This window comes from Rhinolophus sinicus, linkage group LG04 (assembly GCF_036562045.2).
Source record: "Rhinolophus sinicus isolate RSC01 linkage group LG04, ASM3656204v1, whole genome shotgun sequence".
Classification (NCBI taxonomy): domain Eukaryota; kingdom Metazoa; phylum Chordata; class Mammalia; order Chiroptera; family Rhinolophidae; genus Rhinolophus; species Rhinolophus sinicus.
In genome coordinates this window covers 50498525-50517124 of record NC_133754.1, presented here as the reverse complement: position 1 = coordinate 50517124, position 18600 = coordinate 50498525, and the positions used below count along the sequence as shown (strand labels likewise).

Below are 18600 nucleotides of genomic sequence, written 5' to 3'. Positions count from 1 at the left end.
TCATCCTCCATCATGGCAATGCTCTGTGTCACACATCGCTTCTGGTATGGGAATTTCATGTCAAATAAGATGGATGAGGTGTGTCCTCATCCACCTTATTCACTGGATCTGACACCATTCGACTTCTGGCTCTTTCTCAAAGTCAAAATGATTCAGGACATCTAGGCAACCACAACAATGCAACTAAAGATACTCACGAAAGAGGACTTCCAGAACTGCTTCAGAAAGTGGCAAGAACAATGGGATAAGTGTGTTCAAATTGAGGGGGAGTATTTTGAGGGGAATTAATGGCAATGTGTCTTTTACTGTAATAATTTTTTTAAATTTAAACATTCACTCTATTTTTTTATTATAGCCCTCGTATATGGTCTGTTAAATCTTTTGTTAGTATTATTATAAATGTGTTACATATCTGAGCACAGTTTGAAGTGCAATGATACATAGGTCTGTCCCATAGGGCATTTGCCTGTGTAGCTGTTCTTTAGGCCTTTTGAGTTATATGGATGACAACACCTAAATCCCCCAGGTGGAGGCCCCCACATTTAGAAGCAGGAGGAAATGTCCTCATTTTGTTAAGGTTTGTTCCATCAGGACTTCCACTAATACCTGAGCCCTCAGCACGCAGTTTGCAGATCAGATACCAAGAAGGGAAGATGCTGGGAGAACACATGCAGGATGGGAAAGCATTTGTATTTCCTTGAGCCTAATGGTACTCAAGGAGCTCCTAGCAGAACCGAGAAGCTTGCTATCCAACCAGCTAGCAGCACAGGTATTGTACTTATCTGAGTCTGAACTCCATGAAGGAGGAGCCATATCTAACCCATCTCTGCTTTGTCTTCTTTACCCCAACAGGACACCTGTCATGGATCGGGATGACCAAATGAAACTGACACTGAACTAGTGCAAATGTGCAAATGACTTGAAGGTGCAGGTAAACCTGGGGCTTCATGTTTTTATAGTTACTAACAGCTCATCATTAGCTGACAAAAGACTATGCAACATACAATAGTGGATGAATGCATCCAGAACTTTTCTGAGTCCTAGAGACACAAAGTACAATAAGATACCAAGAGCTAGAAAGGGAGATTTAGGGAATGATTTAGGTAGGGGGCCTTGCTTTGTCACCTTTGACTCCAGCATTTATGTGATCAACATTATAAATAATGGAGAGGTAATTCAATCTTTTTTTGTTAAATATGTTTACATATAATAGAGTAACAATGGGACAGTGATTGATCAATGAAGTAAAATACCATTGGGGAACATTTTTAGTGTACTAACTAAACAGTGAAGGGGATCATTCATCTGGAAGTTAGAAGATAAATCCTTCTTGGTTAAAGGCATGTAGAAGAGGCTGTTGAATGACTACAGGTCTAGGCAAGCATGAGAAAAAGTGTGGAACTCCGATCTAACCACCAATTCAGATATTGCTCAAAGAGAGATGGGGCTTTAATTATAACAATTTATAAAAACCAAAGACCAACCCATTATCCTAAAACTGATGGTGTATTTGGATGCTTAATTTTTATAACAGGGGCCAGGTATCCTTACACACAGTGTGGATGTCTGTACAGAGTAGTAGAGGGGATAAAGGGTGATTACCCAAGATTCTCGCTTTGTCTCAAGAGTACTTTCAACAATGACCACTAATGTCTCACGTCTCAGAGAAAAGAAGGAACCATGTAACCAAACCCAGGAACCCCTGCATGGCTGCAGGAGCAGCTCTGTGTGCAAGGAGAAATGGGACACAGAGATGTATAGGTTGCTGCCCATGACATATCAGCATTTCAGCACCCCCACTATAGCCCACTAACAGTTTTCACTCATCTCAGCTGGCATAGGTGAAATATCACAGCAATTATAAAACTCAGGATGCCGGGTAGGAGAACTTTAGGAATGACTTCAGTAAATTGCTTCCATTTTTCAGCTCACAGTGAGAAGAAAGGCAGAAACAGAGAGCAGTAAAAAAGAAAGCCAATGAGCATGCCTAATACAGGCTGTATATTCTGTGTATGTACATATATAAATATATTAAGGTTCTCTTTTGAGCCTTGGAGAGAAAAGAGCCGCAATCAGCAATTCAGGGATGATCAAATAGATTAACGTGAACATCTTACACGTCTCAGAGGAGCCAGCACTAACGTCTTTATTCCTGCTCAGCTACCTTCCACTCCACACTGTGTGAGAGAATATATTTTATTAAAATCATTTCTTTTACCTGGAGGTCCTGTCAACTAACTAACAGAATGAAAAGAAAAGAAACTGAGTGTTCTTTGTGTGCCAAAAAATATGCTAATTAAGAAAATGTTATTTTTTTTAAAGAGGAAAAAAGAAGCTTAGCTTTTTTCCTTGTGAAGTCCAGCAGCATTTCTGCTTCTTTGACAGACCTTTCTTTGGTATTCAAGACAAGTTTACTCATCAAAAATAAACTTAGTACTAAAAATAAGCAATTTGGGTTTTTGAAAATCTCTTTCAAAGATACACAGAGCCTTTTATTTGAAAACTTTTTCTTCACTATGACATTGAAATTGCTTGATCTTATTTTTTACTAGATAGCACAGATTTGGAATGTATTTTTATTGACAACAGAGTTAGTTGGACAATGCAATTTAATCTAATTTGACCCAATGTATTTTGATATTTGTACTATAGTTGTCATGTTTTAAAATGTTGCCTTGGTTTTCTATAGACCCACTGAAGTCTAAGCTTTAAAAATAAATACACACATGACTCAAAAAAGTTAAGTTGATTCTGTTTTGTAGCTGAGCTTTCTTCAATATCAATAGGGAACAGGGGAATAAAAGACCTTTTATTTTATTTATTTATTTATTTATTTATTTATTTTTTTAACTTTTTGTTTAACCTTTTAATTTCTGGACATCAGAATTTGCCCATACGTTATAATTTCAAATTTAACTATTTTAACTAGTGTTTACTGCCAGTTGTCAAAACAAAAACAAAAACACACAAACATTAAATTTTCTAACAATCACAAATGCTTTAAAAGAGAAAATACTACTTTATAAATTGAAAATTTGCAACATTTTTCGCTGAGTTCTCTTAACCAACTTTGAGTGCCTCAAAAGAGACAGCTAGTTGAGATTTTCCCAAACTTTCTTTCTGATACAAAGTCAGTTTGGCATTACTAGAGGAAAGCTTATCATACATCACACATCTGAGCCTTGTAAGCAAAATCATTTTAAAGATGGTGGTTGAACAGATTGCCAACAAATTTCATGACAACTGTTTTTCTTGATTTATTTTCTTCACTTACAAAATAAGGGGTCATCCAGCATGAGCTATCCCCAACATCCTTGCCCCTGCCAACGTGAGTGAGTGCCCATTATGTGCCCAAGTCCAACAAGAAACCCAGAGTATGCTTTTCTATAGATGGGAAACCCCGGCTTAATGATTTCATGCCACCTTCCCACAGCAAAGAAAACACAGAAAGAGGAACAAATGTAGTTCCATACGACCCCAAAAACCCTGAGTTTCATGCTAGACTCTGTTGCCTCTTCACCGACTCCAAGTCCAGCTGCTCTGAGTTGTTTTTATGCTCCTTCCTTCCTTATTATCGGGTCTTATTTATTAGACTCTAGCTACTTGTTTTCAGTCAGTCTTCCATTTATCCCACAATTGCAGGACTTCAAAGGCACGTCTTGCACAAGCCTCCAGAGCTGTGAGAAATAAATTTGTGTTGTTTACAAGCCACCAATCTATGGTATTCTGTTCTAGCAGCCCTGACGAAGACCCATACCAGTATATACATACTATGTTAGGTTCGTAGGGCTGCCGTAACAAATTACCACAAAGTGGGTGGATTAAAAGAGCAGAAATTTATTCCTTCACAGCTCAAAAAGCTAAAGGTCCAAAATCAGGGTGTCCACAGGGATGGCTCATTCTGGGGGTTCTGAGACAGAATTTATACCTTGTCTCTCTCCAGCTTTTAGTGGTTGTAGGCAATTCTTGGCATTCCTTGGCTTACAGACACATCATTTCAATCTTTGTCTCCGTCTTCACATGGCCTTCTCCCTGTGTCCGTGTCCTCTCTTCTTCTTATAAGGACACCTTTTTATAAGGATCCACACCAAAGCCAGGATGATCTCATTTTCAGATTCTTTACTTAATTACATCTGCAAAGACCCTATTTTCAAATAAGGTCACAGTCTGAAGTTCAAAGTGGACATGAACTTTTAGGAGGCAATATTCAACACACTCTACATGCATACATACTGATACTCATTAGGGTTCTCCCAGAGACGAGAGAGATAGAGACAGAAATAGAGACAGATACAGAGATAGAGATGATAGAGATAGAGCTAGAGCTAGAGATAGATGGAGAGGAATATAGAGAAAGGTTACATATATTCATGTATACATCATATATACTATTTCCCCAAAAATAAGACCTAGCCAGACAATCAACTCTAATGCGTCTTTTGGAGCAAAAGTTAATATAAGACCCAGTCTTATTTTACTATAGTGTAAGACCGGGTCTTTAAAATAAAATAAAATAATAAAATAAAACACAGGGTCTTATATTAATTTTTGCTCTAAAAGACACATCACAGCTGATTGTCCAGCTAGGTCTAATTTTTGGGAAAACACGGAATGTATACATGTATATACATATATGATGTATATATGAAGAGATTTATTACATGGCATTGGCTCAGGCGATTATGGAGACTGAGACGTCCCACCATCTTTTGTCTGCAAGCTGGAGAGCCAGGAAAGCCAATGCTGTAGTTTCAAGCCCTGAGAGACTTGAGATGATGTGATTCTGGGTTTGAAGGACTAAGAACCAAGCATGCTGAGGGCACTAGAAGATTGATGCCTGTTAAGTAGTCAAGCAAAGATTGAATCCAACCTTCCTCCACCTTTTTGTTCTGTTCAGGCCGTCAGTGGATTTGGTGAGCCCATCCACATTGGGTCTACCAATTCCAATGCTAATCTCTTCTGGAAACACCCTCACAGACACAACCAGAAATGACGCTTAACCAGTTGTCTGGACCTCCCTTGGCCTAGTCAAATTGCCACAAAATTAACCATCACACATATAGACATTAAATATATTTCTATTGTTGGATTGAAAATTGGGATCCCAATTTGGGATTGAAAATCTATTTTTTGTTGTTGTTTCTTTTTCAAGACATCTTCCTAGCATAGTCATTTTTTAAAAAATCTCAAATACATAAAGTTTGAAGGAAAAACTTCAGCTATTACATTTTAATGTGTTTGATTTTATATAGTATTACTTATTGCTTGATTTTCAGAATCTTATTTGGAATAAAGCAAGTAGAATTAAAAAGAGAGTAACAGAATAAGTGGATGGTCCTGCTTATTGATTAAAACATAAAATGTGTTTTATGGTCTATTAATAAGTAGGCAGTAGTCTTATCAATTTCAAAAGCACATTGCTATTTGAAGCATATACAAATTTGAAAATTGCTTTAAAAACAGTTTAATATGTTATTGACCTTCTACTAATATAGAATCTGCACACAAGATACGGGCTCTGCCAACTGCTAAACAAATGTACCTTAAGTTACTAGTAATCCATGGGTAGTTTTGTGAGATGTTTTTAGAGCAATGATTTTCAAATGGGAGCAATTTTGTATCCCTGGGGGACATGCAGCAATGTCTGAAGACATTTGTTGGTTGTCACAACCCAGGGGAGAAGGCTGTTTGCTGCTGGCATTTAGTGGGCAGAGTCTAGGGATGCTCTAAGGATCCTACAATGTGCAGGACAGCCCACCACAAGAACTGTCCTGCCCAAAATGTCAATAGTTCCAAGTTTGAGAAACTCTGTTGTAAAGCTGTCTGAAGGATTTCTGCTGTTTCAACTTTCTCTTCATTCCTTTTATGACCAGTGATATCTATTGTCGAGATCTCAGGCTAGACAACAAAGTATAAAGTGCCCCCAAATGACTACATCTAAAACTTAAACTTCATTTCCACCATGACTTCAAGTAGTTTCTACTCAAGACAAGATCATTGATCATGATTTTTAAATAATCAGAAAACTTAATATGCACAGTAGACCAGTCTTTGCGTTGCTCATCACCAAGTATCTCCCAGGATTTATAGCCTAAGAAAAGTCCTATTATATACATGCTCAGGAGTATGAGATCATCACACCTCAAATTCTGGAGTCCACTCCCTCTCTCCCTCTGTTCCCCATATTTTATAATTTAGCCTGCAGTTTGGAATTCAAAACCTAAAGTTGACTAAGGATCTATTCCTTTCTCCCTGCATGCCTGATGGCAAGTGACATCATTTGAATAATGAGGACAATAGTAGTACTTAGCCAAAGTATTACAATTTATGTTTGTTTTCATTTTGATCAACTACAGTGTGTGTCCCCCCTCCACTGACTCTTCCTGCCCCTGCAGGGTGGCCACCTTCCCAGGCCTCTTGGCCCTGGAACCTCCATAAAGTTTCCTTTCATTGATTCGAGTAAACAAAACAAACAAACAAAAAAAATGCTAAAGTGCTTTTTTTGTGCATGCAGGCTCACCTGTGAGTGTACACGAGAGTGAGTTTCAGTGTGTGTGCATGTGTAAGTGTGCGGGTGTATAATTACACTTGATACCTTCTCAACTACCTTGTGAAGCAGACAGATAAAAAACTAAGACTTGGGTTTTCTTGATAAGGAAATTGGGTCTGGTAGTATTAAACTGACCTGCCCCAATTTGCTCAGGCAACCCAGAACATCTGCTTCTGGGCTCCTAGTCTAGAACTTGCTCTTGACCCGCTAACCTTGAAAGCTTTCCTGGGCCGGAAACCGGCATGAAGTAAGGCAGTGATTTATTCAAGTCATAACTGAAAAGTTATGTCTGGCCAATAAACTCAGACACACCAAGTTCAAGCAAATTCATAATCACTTGGAAAGTGTTTACCCAACAGAGCCAAGAGCTTTAAAATATCGGAAGATAGTGTCTCGCTGTAATCTAATCATTGTTTGTTTTACACTTCATAATGTGTGTGAGTAATGAGCTCGAGGACTTCAGCATCTTCTTTGATCATTTGTTCTTGTATGGTTTCCACCTACATCAAACTTGCCTCTGAGACAGGTATTGTTAATTGCATATTGTTTTGTGTTTCTAATGTTCCATTTCACTGACTATTCTTTTTCTCCCCTCTTAGTTTGCAAATCCCTGCTGTTTTCAATATTTAACCATTTCTTCATCTGGGTCTTTTTAATCCAATTTAATCTTTGGATATAAATTGAAATAGGCCAAATTGTTTGCTACAGTCTTGTCAGCATTTCTGCGTTCAGAAGTGTTTGTTGACTCAGTTGAGGGAACACAGATTTTCCCACACAGTCTCTTTGACATTTGAAAGTCCAGTCTGCAACAACTTCTATTGTGTTAAGCAAATAACCATGCTGCACTGAAATTCCATTCATTGTTAATGCAAAAGCAACAGGATTTTCTCCATTTCACCGCCAGCCAAACCTGTTGTTATCAGAGAACCTTCTCCAGATGAAAACTGAAAATCATATGACCCAGAAAAAAGATTAGCCTTCAGGAAGTCTTTGGGTTTTGCTAGTTTTGTCAAGACATCCCCAGAGGGAGTGGATAATAATAAAGTAAAACCTATTTGTGGAATGGAGCCCATTTCAAAATAGAGTCTATGAACTTTCAAATTTGCAAGACAGGGCTTCTCAAACTAAGAGCCACAACACTGGGCTATGGCAAACCCAAAGGGACCAGAAGCAATTCAAAACAAGGAATTAGTAACTTTTAATTGCCTGATTTTTCAATTCAAAAGGAAGTATAAGTATTGACATTAAGCTATAGCTCAATTGCACACACCAATCAGCTAGTCTGCTGTGACACATGAATCCTCAGAGATTCGTCATTACTCAGGATTTCTGTCATTTCAGATGAATTTTCCACCTTGTTGGAAACAGCATGCTGTACTACCCTGATCTTCTCTATTTCTGTGCTTTTGTCTGGGGAGACTCATTTACATTATAGTGTTCCGAAAAAAAGCCTGAATTTGAAACAAACCCAGTGTATTTTATATTTGAAAAGGCATTGTATAGAAAGCTTGTTCTAAAGGCATATGCCATTTGTTTACCAGAAGAAATACAAAGGTTTTAGAACCCCAGGTTGGAACTTAAGTTAAACTGTAAAATCTGACTTATGCAAAATTAGAAAATGGATAAATAAAATTGGTTACTGAATTCGCCAAGATTTATGCTCCAGCACCAGCTCCTACGATGTTAAGTTGATTCCAGATATTCTGGGATCCCTGGGACGCCACTCCAACTAGAGAGCTTTATTAAGACAGGAGCAAGTATGTGCCCTCTGGTCCATGACAGCTCTTGGTACTTCATGGACAGAGGAGGCAGGCAACACTAACCGTTCATTTAGAATCATGAGAAATGACCAAAATATTCATATTGGTCTGTTTATATATTAGTTATCTATTGATGTATAATAAATTACCCCAAAACTTAGAGGAACTAATAACAACCCCTTGTTACCTCACTGTGGTGGCCAGCTTCCCAGATGGCCCACAGGGATCCCCACTTCCTGGCTTTCATATCCTTGTATAGTCTACTCCTACACCGAATAGGACCCACCTGTGTAACCAATAGGATGTCGTGAAACAGACTATGTGTGACTTCCGAGACCCCATCGTGAAGGACACTGTGGTTCTCATATTGCCCCACGTCTTGAATCACTTGATTTGAGGGAAGCCAGCTGACATGTTGTGAGGATACTCGCAGCCTGTGGAGAGGCCCACGGGAGGAAAAACTGAGGCTTCTTGCCAATAGTCAGTGAGGAACTGAGAACTCCTTAACAACTACACAACAGAGCCTTCGTGGAAGTGGATCATTCAATTCAGTGAAGCTTTCAAATGATGCAGCCCCAGCCAATACCTTGACTGCAAACTCATAAGAGACCTTCAGCCAGAAACACCCAGCCAATCCACTCATGAATTCCTCCTCACAGGAACTGAGAATATAAAATTTTGATTCTTGAAATCACTAAATTTGGGCATAATTTGTTATACATCAATAAATAACTACTACTGTTGTTTGGAAATTTGGGAGTGATTTACCTGAGATGTTTTCGCTAAGACTTTCTTTCAATGTTACAATCAAAATGTTGGCCAGTATTGCAGTTATTTGTAGGTCTGACTAGGTCTGAAGGATGTTTCCGAGATGGCTTTCTTACACAGCTGGTGAGCTGGTGCTGGCTGTTGGCAGGAAGCCTTAGTTTCTCTTCCTGTGGACTCTCCACAGTCTGCCTGAGTATCCTCACAACATAATGTCTGGATTCCAGACAGAGTGGTCCAAGGGAGACCAAGGAGGAAGTAATAATGCCGTTAGGACTTAGCATCAAAAGATACAGCTTGTCACTTCTGGGAAATTCTATTAGTTAGAACTAAGTTGCTAAGCCTGAGCCATATTCTAGGGAAGAGGATTTAGGCGTTACCGTTTAAAAAGAGAAATATCAAAGACTTTTTGATGCATTATAAAACCACCAGAGTCTGCCCTAGGACTACAAATTAATTTTCTTCCCACATGCAAAATATACACACCCACTCCCAAACTGCCTGTGTATCTCATTTATTACAGCAGCAACTGAGAGTCAAGTTAGAGGATCTTGGCATCTAAATCAAATCCTGCTGCAAATGCAGCTCCTCAGATGTGGTTGCTTGAGTATAGCCCCTCCCTATCTGAAAACCTGTCAACTGAAGAGATGGTTATCTATGCCACACACCTGTACATAATGGTGAGACAAGCTTAGGTTTTCAATGTAAACACTACCTTCTAAAAATGGCAAAACAGAGGACACACAGGAGTCACTGGTCTGTGGTAATTCTGAAATCTAGCAGAGCACATGTTGACAGTTACTTGATTAGGAATCAAGCCCTGGGAAAAATTCTCCATAGATTATGGCTCTGCCCTCTAAGTTCTTGTTTTTTCCCTCTGAATCATTCTTTCAGCTGTGTTTTTAGCTGAATAGTTTTCTCAGCCTACTTTTTTTTGTACAAACTTTGGGTTCCAAAGGCCTATTTTCAAGTCTACTGTTTCTTTCCCTTGTAGTTTAAATAAATAATGTTTTTGTCAATAAAATTCCTTTCAAAAACTTTGTGGGTCTCCTCTGATTCCTGTTGGCATTCCATCCATTAGACAAAAGGCACACCCACAAAGTTTTGAGATAAGCCTTTCTCTACCTTGGGCTTCTGAAACTGTTGAGGAACAACCTTTTTAAGCTTTTCAGAAACCTAGGTTCTGAATGGTCCTCTGAGGTACATATTAGATATTTCTGCAGTCTTAACAAAGGAATTGATGACTACATCCTTGGCTACCTGCTCATATCATGTTTTCATGACAGTGCTCTGGATTTTATCTTTGCCCTGGAGCCATTTTTGACTCCACCATCATTTGCTATCCAGAAGGTCTAGGATTTTCAAAACTAACAATTCCTGTCTCCTTTATACTTCACAGACCTTCTTTTAGTTTATCTCTTTTCTTTTGCATTTGATTGTCAGCTGCAAGTAGAAGCCAGGTGATCCCTTCAGCAGGCCGCCTAGAAAGCTCATTAGCTAGTTCCTCCCACTCATTAGCTCCATTTTCTACTTTCACAGTGTTACTAAACTTTATGTTACTACAAAACTAGAAGCCATTATTTCCAGTTTCCAATAACATTTTTCTCACTTTCCTTTAAGCCCTCACTTGCCATCTTGTCAAAAGCCATCAGGCTTCTATTAACAGCTTTTTCAGAGCACTTTAAGCTTTCACTAAAACTCTCCTCAAAGTCTTTCCAGCTTCTGCTGACTGACCATTTCCAAAGCCAAGCCCACATTTTCAGTTTTTTGTTATCGCAGTACCTTACTTCCAGATACTAAATTCTGTATTAGTTTAACTGTAGCTAGATTACAAAACACTCCATAACTTAATGGCTTTAAATAAAAAGGATCATCTATTGCCTTATATTTTCTTTGGACCAGGAACTGGAGAGCCCCATAGATGTGGAGGTTCTGGCTCAGCTCAGCCAGAATCTCTCATATTGTAATAAGCAAACTGTCAGCCAGGGCTACAGTCATCTGAGGGCTTGACTGGGGTTAGAGTATCCACTTACAATATGGTTCACTTACATGGCTGGCAAGTTGGTGCTGTTTGTTGGCAAGAGATCTCAGTTCCATTCTGTAATAGCCTTTCCAAAAGCAGAGAGGTTACCCTTGGGACCTACCTAGTGATCCAAGCGATATTGTCTTTTATGGCCTACCTTCAGAAATTTCCATCACTTCTGCCTCATTGTATTTGTCAGAATCGAATCACTAAGTCAGGCCCATAGTCCAAGGGAGATGAGTTAGTCTCCACCTTTTGAAGGAAGAGTGCCAAAGATTTTGAGGATATATTTTAAAAGTACCACAATATGCCTCTGAAATCCCAAGTAAATCAGGATTCCTGAGATACCTCCAGAACTGCCCAGAAATCCTCCAACATCCTCGGGATGAAGGAGGTCAGTCTCCTTTGATAAAAATGAAGACATTATACTTATTTCAGCTCCAAGTTAATCTAAAGGGTAGAGTTACTTGTCAGTAGAGCCAGGACTTGCAGAATCAGCCTGTGAACTTGGACATGGGACCTGCTTTTGCCTTACCAACCTTACAACAGACCGATCAGAGCAGGTGTCTTGTTCAGGAAGAGTCAAGAGTGCTTATTTCCTGGCCAGTGACCTGTCCCATAGGCACTAAGAAAAAATGCTGACCCCTGAAGGAAAGTAAAATGGTTTGGAAAAGCTCATGAAATAAAATAATTTCCATGGCTAGAGAAGAGGGAGAAGTAGATGTGGTTTTGGGGGATCAATAGTTAAAGTTCTCTGTGTAATACCAATTAGTTTAAATATTGTGCTTTATAATTTCCAAAGTACTTTCACAGATGTCCTTATGTTAGTATGCAAGATTTCTTCTGATACAGTCAGGGTGTATTACTGGGTAATTTGATATTTGGGCAGGTGCTTGCTTGTATGGGTCAGAAGGAAAGAAGTTGGAGCTCATAAATATTTTATGAAATATTCACAGTAAATACCAATATTGGAAAACATCTACAAATAGGGCAATATGCATACACATTTCATAAATAATAGCTATTTTAATTCAATACACATTGAGTGTGGTCTTCAGGGAATCTGAAATCGCATGGAGAAAGCAGCAGTATATATGTGCAGCTGTCTGTAATACAAAGCTAATTAGCATATTTACAACAGAGGAACTAATAAAGTGCCATGAAAGCCTGAAGTAGGGAAATAGTAATTGGACCAATAGGATGGAAATGTTTCTCAGAAACCTCAATCTTGAACGATGAACAAAATTTTCTTTCCAGAAGAGAGAGAAGGAAAATTTAGGCAAAGGAAACAAACTGAGCAAGAGTTAGAAGTAGCTGTAAGCACAAGATGCGTTTTAAAAAGTCTAAGGACCCATGGGACTGGGATGAACAAAATGGATGAGGTATGTAGAGAGAGTGGTGAGGCATGAGGTCCAAGTTAGGCTGAGACTAGATTTGGGGTGGAGTCTTAGGGGGAGTTCTGAACCCCTGACTAACCAACCTGGGCTCTGTTGAAGGCAAATTTTTGAAGAAGGAAATGACACAATCGGGTCTGTTTCACGAACCATTATTAATTGCTTGTTTTGTCCATTTTAATATTATGTGTGGACCTTTATTGATCTTTGAAGCAAATTAACATCTCCTGGACTTGCTGTAAGAACTTAGTATATTAATATGTGAGAATAAAAGAATAAGCAAAGGGCTAGATTAACTTTGGTCAAAACATAATGAAGACAATATTTGGGAATGCTTACAAGTGAGAACTCTTTCAATCCTTCCAATGAACTATAATAACAATAACAACAACAACAAAACAAAGAATCACAGCTCATTCTCTAAATTCATACATAGTATGTCAAGAAGAAAGTAATCAAGGCTTCACATGCCAAAACAATAGCAGAGGAGAAATTTTTGGAAAGATCTTTCATGACTATCTCTTTAGAGTCATCGCCCTGTTTCAGAGACGTACAGAAGTGTTAACATACCTTATTAAACAAAAATATGTCAGAAAAACACAAATTCACTTCCCTCGTTTTCTCCTTTGATCTGTGTTTTTCTCCTGGATCCTGACCCCTGTGGAGCAGGTTCTGCAGGTTTCCCACAGGGCCGAGCATGTCGCTACCCCCTGTGGGGTGTGGGACGAGCCAAGGCAGACCATTCTAACTGCAGCCGTGCATGCTCCACTTCTAAGAGGCCGGGGCTCATACAAAGTAGGCAAATAACCTCCTCCTTTGACTGCTGTCCCTTTTTAAATTTATTTTTACAATAGGGCTTCAATTAAAACAAAAAAATAGAATTATCAAAAAGTGGTCTGTACGTAGTTTTACTGAAGTTCAATTAAAACATGAAGCAGAAAACTCCAGAATCTAACTCATTTTTCAACCAGTGTCCCCTAAGTATTTGTTGTTGAATGATTAATGGCTGGGGTATAGAGAGGAGATACAGAACTGCTCTGAGGTGAAAGGTAGTGCAGTTAAAATAAGCAGATGAATGAAGAGGGCAGAATCAGAGCAGTCAGGAAAGCAGGCTACTAGCCTAGAAAAGGAGAACAAAATTAGAAGACAGAAAAAAGATACTAGTTTAAGCAATGTTGCCAAACACCGGATATGATATAGCCTCTATTGATTAATCATAAGACGAACATGGGAGAATTACCCATTTCCTGTTTTAATTACTGTTGTAATACACTGTGGTCAAAATGTAGATTGGGAAAAAAAAAAAAGTAAAATCTAGAAATAAACCAGGGAAAGCGTAAGAATAAAGTATCCTTATTTCTAAACATTGCCATCTGTTTTTCAGTCAAAATTATATACAAATCATTCATGTGATATTTAAAATGTAATGAAAAAAATACCCTTTCTGCACTCATTACATCAAGTTTTAATCAATTATGTTAGTATCAAAAAATAAGACATGTTAGTATCAAAAAATAAATATTATCACAGGTTCAAATTAAACAATTAAATCTAGAAAAATAAAAATTTAGATTTTCGAAATCAATTCCTTTGTCATTTCACAAATCTGTATTTTTGTGTTCTTACACATAAATGTGAGTTAAGAGTTCTACAGAAGGAAAAACAATGCACTAGAAACTTGATGGAGTTCTCTACGCTTCTGGAGCTGGGTTGGAAAGGTCTGTTGAAAACGAGCTTACAAATAGGGAGAAAACAGGCCAAGAGAATGAAGGAATATTAAAACACACATTTTTTTTTTTTCTGGCCTCTACTCTGTGTTGATTATTAGAACAGAAGGGACCTTTAAAAATATAGGATCTTTGTTTTCCTCCCGTAAAGGATTTCATAAGAGAACAAAAGGATACAAAGGCACCTGCGCTAAAGGATCTTCTGGCTGCTTTCTCTTACCCATTCTGGATTACACTTTCCTCATCTCGGATAGAGCTGTCTCTGGGGATTACATTAACCTTTCTAGACCATCTTCAGTAAGGCATTTAGCTAATTTCTTTGGGGGCAATCCACAACTTTCCAGAAGGGAGTGGAAGAAAAACATTTAACAGCCACTGAGCTCTATCTCTGCCCCACCTGTAAACTGTCACTAGAGTGACACTTCTGTCTCTCATACTGTGGTGTCTTATATATTCTGTAATGTGTTCAGGTTTCTGGGCTGAGGGAGCTGGCTAGCATCTGAGCTTCCGCGTCTTTGCCTCTGAACGCCTCAGATGTGAGTTCTCTTACTGAAAAAAACAGATGGTACTGTTTCAAGCCATCACTTCCAGTGGAAAGGTAGATGTGAAAGCAAATGAGGAAGAGAGCCCAGGGGAAACTGCAGGGTGTGAGAGGGACCAACCATTTGAGCTCAAAATAAAATATGAGTGAAAACAGGTTTATGCTGGAAATTTTCTGTGATCAACTCTAAGGAGAAAACAACAGTTATAGAAGATGGGTTACAAATATTTTTAGTCCAAAAGGAGAACAACAGCACTGATTTCTCTCTGAAGTGTGTCCCTTTTAAAGCCACTAGATCAGGGTAGGGTCATCTTCACCAAACCAGAAACCAGCGAGATTCAACTATCAAATCTGGACTATACAATTTCTCCCAGAATATTCTGTCCACCTCCTGGCAGCACAGTATAAGATACATGAACTTATTAAAAATATATTTTATAATTACATTGGCAAACCAAATCTTAAGAGGTATCATACATGCCTGAGCTATGGAAACTGGCTAGTCACTTTATATTTTATTGAATTTCAAAAACAGCTTAGAAAACAGAAATAGTGTCTAACATTTACTTTAATAGAAAAGGCAGAATGTGGAGAAAAGGGAGGGGGGGTGAGATGATGTGATTTGAATATATTACTGCAAAACAGAATACATTACTGCAAAAATGGCAATATCTTATGATATAACCAAATATTTGCTTTGAAACAGATAAGGACATGATTAATGCTATTCTGGTGTTTGGGAACATCCAAGGAAGTACAAAAATCTCCTTTATGTGCATTCCAGAGACATCACAGGTATGCTTCATTAGACATGACAGTCCTATTCAGTACAATATCTTCCCTTGAAAAGTGTTCCTGAAGTTAGATTACAAAATGAGTCACAGTGTCTTAAAGTGAAATTTGTAATTAGTCGTTGAAATTAGAATGTCATAAATGTCATCCAGAAGATTTCACCCTGAAAATTCTTTCCAGGATTGCGGGTACAAGACAGAGTCCATGCAAACACTGAAGAGCTACTTGTTAAAAACAATAGCAGAGCACCTAAAAAGACCAGTTTCTGGTGAGAATCTTTCTTCTGTGTATTTGAGAAACACACGTAGTCGTATTTATACCCAGAAATGAAGAAGGTGGAGCATTCAAACACTCATGAGCCAAAAAAAATGCATGTTTGCAATTATAAGTACAACACTGAAAAAAATACCAGGATAGGACCATAAGGTGGCTTTATTTCAGTAGATTAGTTCTAGATGTGCAAGATGTTCTCAAAAAGAGCAAAGAACTGAGCATATATTTAGAATGTGATATATAGCTAAGAAATGATAGAAAAGTAATAAATTCATAGACATTTCACAAGAGTGATAAATTCTCCTTTACTCATACCACTCACCATTTAATTTTAACAACACCAGGAGAGAAAAAAAAGAAAGCCAAGTCCATACAAACATAAATATCCAGGCATCTTTTCTTAAGTTCCCCCACAGTAGCCCTAAGACTGTAAAACATCATCCACTGATGTTAGCAGCTACTATTCTAGAATGGATATGTTTGTGTTTTAATGGTCACATTTTGAGAGTTACTTCATCTCCTACCCTCTCTTCCTCAGTCTCTTCCTTCAACATTCCAAGCACATTCCCCACTCAGAACCTTTGTGCAAGCCATTTCCTCTGAATAAAACACTCTCTGAGAGATTCAAGATGGCGGAATACATAAATACTGTGCCTGCTTCCTTCTGTGAACACATTAAAATTACAACTAAATTATAGAACATTCAACCTGGAGAACCATCTGAAGTCTGGCTGAACAGAAGTTTTATAACTAAGGATATAAAAAAGCCACATCGAGACTGGTATGAGGGGTGGAAACACAAAACAGGCAAGCCCCAAACCTCTGTGTGGTGGATGAAAATTGGGACGGGTATTTCGGCCGCAGAGTTTCTCCCCAGAGGAGCAAGGGACCTGAGTGCCACACCAGGCTCCCCAGCCTAGAGTACTGGTGCCAGGAAGAGGAGCCCCCACAACAAGTGGCTGTGAAAAACAGTGGAGATGCTAATAGTTCGGGAAGGACGGGAGGCTGTGGGAAACCCAGACATTCGCACACCAACTCTCACTCGCAGGCACTCACCTGGGGCTCCAGAGGAGGGGCAGTGACTCAGGAGGCATTGGAAACATACGGAGGTCAGACTGAGGTGTGTGGTTTCAGGGCAGGGGTGCCGGACAGTCACCATCTTCCTGTGTGAGGTCCTCCTTATGTGCAGCTGGCAGATGGGCTCCATCTTTCCTGTGTTGGGCCCGCCCCCACAGGCCAAATCTAAATCTGATTGGTCTGGTGAGCTCCACTGCTCCACCCTGCTGACTCACTGGGAACCTGCCCTATCCAACTTCCCCAATGCCAGAGGTATTAATACTTTCTGGTGTGCAGCCAGCCTTCCCCACGTTGAACTCTTTCTTGAACAACTGTCAGGGTTCGTGGGCCCCAGGTGGGCAGTGACTGGCCTCGGTGTGCTCTGAGACTTTTGCTGAGTAGCTGCAGGCTCAGCACTGGCACCGAACCAGAGTCTACATTAACCTAGTGAACTCAACTCTTCCCATTCTAGCGACTCCCTAAGATCCTGTCTTTCCCAACTTGCATACCACATGAGGCATTATCAGTGGCTGACACTTAAGGGAGGTGGCAGGTGGCAGCAGGCCACGAAGTGTCCTGGCTTTTTGCTGAGCTACCCCAGGCCTGGTGCTGGTAGTAGCCATCCTCAGTTTGCAGTGCGTCCTCTCCTATGTGCCTCCAACTTTAGCACAGGCATCAAACAACCATGGATAGCTTTATAGCTCTTATCAGGTAGTCCCCAGCCAGTAACAGGCAGTGGGTGTCCTGGGCTTGCACCAGAACCCCTCCCAAGAGGCTCCAGAACAAATATACCACAGCAGAGTACTGCCCAATTAACCCTACAAGTGGCACACATAAAGGGCAGTCTCAACAGGTACCAGAGCCCACTGGGGTGAATCCCACTCAGTGGGGTAAGCCCACCCACAGCAGCCTGTAAGCTGTGGGTGTGGCCAAACCCCACAGCCAATCAACCTAAGGGCCAATTTCACCCACTGAAGTGCCAATAGCAATCAAGGCTCAACTATAACTGAAGGGCACAATCCACACAAGGGACACTCCTGGAGCACCGAATGCAGGTGACAAGGCAGAGACTGTGCCAGGGCCCCCACAGGGCACCTACCCCATAAGGCTACCTGGCCAAGACTAGGGAACATAGCAGTTCTACCTAATACATAGAAACAAACACAGAGAGGCAGCCAAAAGGAGGAAACAAAGAAATACATCCCAAATGAAAGAACAGGAGGAAACAAAGAAATACATCCAGAAAAAGAACGAAAAGGAATGGAGGCAAGCAACCTACCAGAGGCAGAGTTTAAAACACTGGTTATAAGGATGCTCAAGGCATTTAGTGAGAACTTCAACAGAGATATAGCAAGCATAGAAAGGACATAGAAACCATAAAAAAGAACCACTGAGAAGTGTAGAATACAATAACTGAAATGAAGAATACACTAGAAGGAATCACCAGCAGTCTAGATGAAGCAGAGGACTGAATGAGTAATTTGGGAGACAAGGTAGTATAAAACACCCAATCAGAACAGGAAAGAAAAAAAGAATCCAAAGAAAATGAGGATAGTTTAAGGGACCTCTGGGACAACATCAAGTGTAACAACACTTGCATCACAGGGGCACCAGAAGGAGAAGAGGGAAAGCAAGGGATTGAGAACCTATTTGAAGAAATAAAGACTGAAAACTTTCCTAACCTGGCAAAGGAAATAGACATACAAGTCCAGGAAGTGC

General features: G+C 39.6%; 1 long non-coding RNA gene across 1 annotated transcript in view; it reads right to left on the bottom strand.

The window, feature by feature from the left end:
• LOC141571021 (uncharacterized) overlaps positions 1 to 17046 on the bottom strand; it is a 262558-nt gene extending 245512 nt beyond the window's left edge. Inside the window, exon 1 of the long non-coding RNA XR_012495489.1 lies at positions 16882 to 17046. This is a non-coding gene — a long non-coding RNA (uncharacterized LOC141571021). The remainder of the gene's footprint in view (positions 1 to 16881) is intronic.
• Between the last annotated feature and the right edge of the window lie 1554 nt (positions 17047 to 18600).